This window comes from Hylobates moloch, unplaced genomic scaffold (genome assembly GCF_009828535.3).
Source record: "Hylobates moloch isolate HMO894 unplaced genomic scaffold, HMol_V3 SCAFFOLD_19, whole genome shotgun sequence".
Taxonomy (NCBI): Eukaryota; Metazoa; Chordata; class Mammalia; order Primates; family Hylobatidae; genus Hylobates; species Hylobates moloch.
Genome location: NW_026652294.1, coordinates 10520340 through 10526339, shown reverse-complemented (window position 1 = coordinate 10526339; position 6000 = coordinate 10520340).

Here is a 6000-nt window from a genome sequence, read left to right as displayed (position 1 = left end):
CTGAGGCAGGAGGATCACTAGGGATCAGGAAATCATGACCAGCCTGGGAAACATAAAGACTCCCGTCTCTACCAAAAAAAAAAAATTGTTTTTAATTAGCTGGGCATGGCAGTGTGCTTGGAAGGCTGTGGCGGGAGGATCACTTGAGCCCAGGAGTTTGAGGTTATGGTGAACTATGATTGCACCATTACACTCCAGTCCAGGCAACAGAGCAAGACAGTGTCTCCGAAAATAAAAATAAAACAGCAGAGTCATATTTTCAAATTGCAGATGCCAACCTCTTCTTTCCCGGGCCTGACTGCCTCACACAATTTGTTTAGTATAGAGCACTTCCCCATAAGCCACCAAGCCCCAGTTATGGCGTAATTCAAACCCTGCCCCTAGAATTTCACGTAGGAGGGTCACAGGTCTGTGTGCTCAGCAAATGTTTGCTGTCCTCTGCTGGGAATTTTGTTCCAGGTCACACTAACAGGGCAGATACTTGGCAGCCTGTGACCAGGTCCAGTCCACTCATTGATCAGACGGAAATTTTCTTTCCAGTTTGGAGGAGGGAGCAACTGGAAAAAGCTTATCCAAGGTCCATCGCTGTGACATTTTTCCTGCTTTGTGGACCCCATTTCTGCTTGTGACCAGTGATCAAATTTTATACATACTTAGACATATTTTGAAGACGCGAGTACCCTACTGTTTCACGTAGACCTCTGGGAACTGTCAAACTTCTTTCCTACCAAATTCCTTTTTTCATTTTTTTTTTAGACAGAGTCTCACTCGCTCTGTTACCCAGGCTGGAGTGCAGTGGTGCGATCTCAGCTCACTGCAACCTCCACCTCCTCAGGTTCAAAGGATTCTCCTAACTCAGTCTCCCCAATAGCTGGGATTACAGGTGCACGACACCATGCCCAGCTAATTTTTATATTTTTAGTAGAGGTGGGGTTTCACCATGTTGGCCAGGATGGTCTCCAACTCCTGACCTCAAGTAATTCACCCGCCTCGGCCTCCCAAAGTGCTGGGATTACAGGCGTGAGCCACTGCGCCCAGCCCTTGGCTACCAAATATCTAAAGATGGAAGAAAGGATGAGATTAATGATAGACTAAGAAGAGTTTAGGAATGCCTGTTGGTAATTACGGTGGACTGTCTTTGGAAATAATAATAGGTAACAGATATGTGTTTTCTCTATGTCACGTGCTATGTTAAATACATGATCTTATTCAAAGCTCAGCCCTCATTTTGGAGACAAGGAAACTGAGGCTCAAAGAGGTTAAGCAACTTGTCCAAGGTTACCTAGCTAGGTGGTGGAGCTGAAAACTTACCTATGCCTATTTCATAAGCCAATGCTTCTAGCCCCCACGTTACAGTGAGTACTCTTCCAAGGTCTGGGAATGGAAGATGAATGAATGGAAAATGAATGGTTTCTCTCCCAGTTTTCTCTGAGGCAAACATAATTATACTTCTTCCTCTGTTCCTGGCCTGGAGGTTTTTTCTTCTCATATCACCTTTATTCACCAAAACAGAATGGGTCTATATTTTATCCAGCTGGCTCTTGGAACCACATAAATCCTGGCTGTTTTCATGGAAAAAAAAAAAAAAAAAGAAAGAACAGAAAAACTACAGCTTGCTATCTTATCCCACATGAATATCAGATGTGCAAAGTCAGCTATAAATAAGAGGATATTTTGGCCAGGCGCAGTGGCTCATGCCTGTAATCCCAGTGCTTAGGGAGGCCTAGGCGGGCTGACCACTTAAGGTCAGGAGTTCAAGATCAGCCTGGCCAACATAGTGAAACCCCGTCTCTACTAAAAATACAAAAAAAAAAAAAATTAGCTGGGCATGGTGGCAGGTGACTGTAGTCTCAGCTACTCAGGAGGCTGAGCCAGGAGAATCACTTGAACCCAGGAGGCAGAGGTTGTGGTGAGCTGAGACTGCGCTACTGCACTCCTGCCTGGGCGATAGAGTGAGACTTTGTCTCAAAACAAAACAACAAAACAAAAACAGGATATTTTTTAAAATGCTGAGAGTCCCTAGTTTATTCACAGGAAATTCAGTCTCCTACAAGCCAGATCATACACAAATTCTCAGCGTCACCTAAAGCCTAAGCCACCTCACCAAAGGGGGAGGGAGGGATCAGTTGTTACCATTTTGGAGTCAAAGCCCCAGGGTGCGTGTCTGGGAAGATTGAACTTGAGTAAATTAAGCTCTTCAGATAAATACGGTTTGCTGAAATTAATCATGAAACATTCTGCAAAAGTAGGTGTACTATACGGAAGCCAAGTAATTAACACCAATGCAGGATCCCGGAACAGAAAAAGATCATTAAAGGAAAAATTGGTGAAATCCAAATAAAGACTAGAGTTTAGTTCCTAGCAATGTGTCAGTGTTGGTTTCTCAGTTTTGACAAATGTGCCATAGTGGTGTAAGCTGATAATGTTAGGGGAAACTGGAACTGGGTGAGGGTGTGCCTGAGAATTATCTGTGCTAGCTTTCAAACATTTCTGTACATTTGGCTGAGCTCATGCCTATAATCCCAGCACTTTGGGAGGCTGAGGCGGGTGGATCACGTGAGGTCAGGAGTTCAAGACCAGCCTGGCCAACATGGTGAAATCCCATCTCTACTAGGAGGTTGCAGTGAGCTGGGATTACGCCACTGCACTCCAGCCTGGGTGACAGAGCAAGACTGCGTCTCAAAAGAAAAGAAAAGAAATTTTTCTGTACATTTAAATTACGCCAAAATAAAAAGTTTAAAATTTCAGTACCAATGAACTGGTTTTCTTTCTTATAGGAATAATGAAGGGGGCTTGCAACACTTAAACTTCTTTCTTTTGAGACAGGGTCTCACTCTGTTGCCCAGGTTGGAATGCAGTGGCATGATAACAGCTCACTGCAGCCTCGACTTCCTGGACTCAGGTGTTTCTCCCACCTCAGCCTCCTGAGAAACTGGGACTACCGGTGCATGCCACCATGGCTGGCTAATTTTTTGTATTTTTTGTAGAGATGGGGTCTCACCATGTTGCCCAGGCTGGTCTCAAGCTCCTGGGTTCAAGGGATCCGCCCACCTCAACCTCCCAAAGTGCTGGGATTACAGGCGTGACACACCGCATCCCGCTAAGCTTCTCTCAAACAAGATAAAGCTTGCTTCTCTTGCTACCTTTGAACCTCAGAATACAGAACAGTTACCAACAATGGAGAGTTTGTGCTTTCTTTAAAAAAAAAAAAGCTGCCGGGCGCGGTGGCTCCTTGTTGGAAGGCCGGCAGTGCGAGAGCCCGACTCGGTAGAAAAAAAAAAAAAAAGCAAAACCAGATGCAGAGCCAGGTCAGTGCCAAGCGAAAAAGAGCCATGCGATATCTTCACATTTTTTGAATGAATCTTTTCCTTTTGTTGTCATGCCCTTTTAGTGTCATTTTTAATTGACTGGGCAAATGAACTGCAGCATTTTGTAGATGCCAAAGAGGTACTGAATTTCTTAGAACCCAAGTGCACACAAGTGAACTTCAGGAAGTTTTGCAACTTTTTTTCCAGAAAGCGGTGGGCAGCCACAGGACTGAAGGAAACACCCGTCAACATGACCAAGAGGATTTCCTGCCCACACACTCAGCATCTCAACGTTATTTGAACGGTTTGTAGATGTCTTTCTTTAGAAATATACTAATAAAATTGGAAATACGGGATCAGTAGTCCTAGCAAACCAAAATGACCATCCATTTCTGGAAAATAATGAAGTCCTATGCATTCAAGTTATTTTCTTTTTTCTTCTTTCTTTCTTTTTTTTTTTTAAGATCTTTTCTTGGTTATGACAAATGTAACACAGTAATTTTTTTTTTTTTTTTGAGATGGAGTCTCACTCTGTTGCCCAGGCTGGAATGCAGTGGCATGATCTCAGCTCATTGCAACCTCCGCCTCCCAAGTTCAAGTGATTCTTCTGCCTCAGCCTCCCAAGTACCTGGGACTACACGTGCTCGCCACCACATCCAGCTAATTTTTGCATTTTTAGTAGAGACAGGGTTTCACCATATTGGCCAGGCTGGTCTCGAACTCCTGACCTCGTGATCCGCCTGCTTTGGCTTCCCAAAATGCAGGGATTACAGGCGTGAGCCACCACGCCTGGCTGTAACACAATAATTTAAGATGACAACATTAGAGGAAGCTAGAACTGAGAAGAGGGTACACAGCATTTTCTGTGAGACTGACTCAACTTCGATTCCATCAGGGAAACAAAAATATTGTATAGAAATTTGCTCTTCATTCTCTCCCAAAACATTTGAGAGTTTTTCATTTTTCTTTGTGATAATATAAAGGTTTTCCTAAACTCTTTGCATTTTTTTCCTTTTTTTTCCTTCTCTTTTCTTTCTTTCTTTCTTTTTTTTTTGAGACAGGGTCTCTCTCTGTCACCCAGGCTGGAGTGCAGTGGCACTACCACTACCATGCCTCACTGCAGCCTGGACCTCCTGGGCTCAAGTGATCCTTCCACCTCAGTCTTCCAAGTAGCTGGGACTGCAGGCATGCACCATGACTCCCGGCTAATTTTTGTATTTTTTGTAGAGAGAGCGTCCCACTTTGTTGCCCAAGCTGGTCTAGAACTCCTGGAATACGCCCGCCTTGGATTTCCAAAGTGCTGGGATTATAGGCGTGAGCCACCTGCACCTGGCCTCTTTTTCCATTTAATTGGTATGTTTAAAACAATGAGCAACATATCTTCCTTGCTAGAATCTGCCTTTTTTTTTTTTTTTTTTTGAGACGGAGTCTCGCTCTGTCGCCCAGGCTGGAGTGCAGTGGCGCATCTCGGCTCACTGCAAGCTCCGCCTCCCGGGTTCACGCCATTCTCCTGCCTCAGCCTCTCCAAGTAGCTGGGACTACAGGCGCCCGCCACCACGCCCGGCTAATTTTTTTTTTTGTATTTTTAGTAGAGATGGGGTTTCATCGTGGTCTCGATCTCCTGACCTCGTGATCCGCCCGCCTCGGCCTCCCAAAGTGCTGGGATTACAAGCGTGAGCCACCGCGCCCGGCCTAGAATCTGCCTCTTGACTCTAGCATTGGAATCTATAAAATACAATGCCAAGCAAAGGCATAGGACACATGAGTCCTTAACAATGAGTATTGAAATCATGGCATCAGGGACCCAAATTCCTGAATTATATTCCTATTCTTTGCCCAAGCCATTTTTATTTTATTTTATTTTACTTTATTTAGAGATGGGGTCTCGCTCTATAGCCCAGACTGGAGTGCAGTGGCATGATCATAGCTCATTGCAGCCACAAACTCCTGGGCTCAAGCTCAAGCAATCCTCCTGCATCAGCCTCCCAGGTAGCTAGGACTACAGGCACAAGCCACCACACCTGGCTTCCCAAACAATTTTAAAATTCATTTAGTCAATAAACAGGGAGATGCAGAAATGAGTCAAAGAGCCTTCAAGGACCATACAGTGTAATGTGGAGATAAAGACAGGTAACAGTGCTGCAGCTGTTATGCTGGAAGTTTGTGGGGGACATGTGGGAACAAAGCAGGTATAGATTGGAGTGGTGTTTGACCTGACTTGAGAGTAGTGATCTCAGTCAGGGAGATCTTGGCCCCCAGGGGACATTCTGCAATGTCCAAAGACAATTTTGGTTGTCACAACTTGGAGGAGGGGAGGGGTGCCACTGGCATCTGGAGGGCAGAGGCCAGGGATACTGTTAAACATCCTACAAAGGACAGAGCTGCCCCTCACCATAAAGAATTGTCCAGCCCCACATGTCAATAACACTAAGGTTGAGAAACTGTAGTTTAAACAAACAGAAGAAATCGGGTTTACCAAGCAAACTAAACAGAGAAGAATAATTCAGGGAAATAGTAAGACAGGAGTGAGGGATGGACAGATAAGCTGGAGACGTAATCTGTAGGCTTAAGCTGATTATTTTTTCCCTTTGAACCTTAATTTTCCCATTCACAAAATAGTGATGCTATAATGTGGAATGACTCACCTCTTTTCCTGGTATCAGAAGAAAGTGCCACTGATAAAAATTGTGTC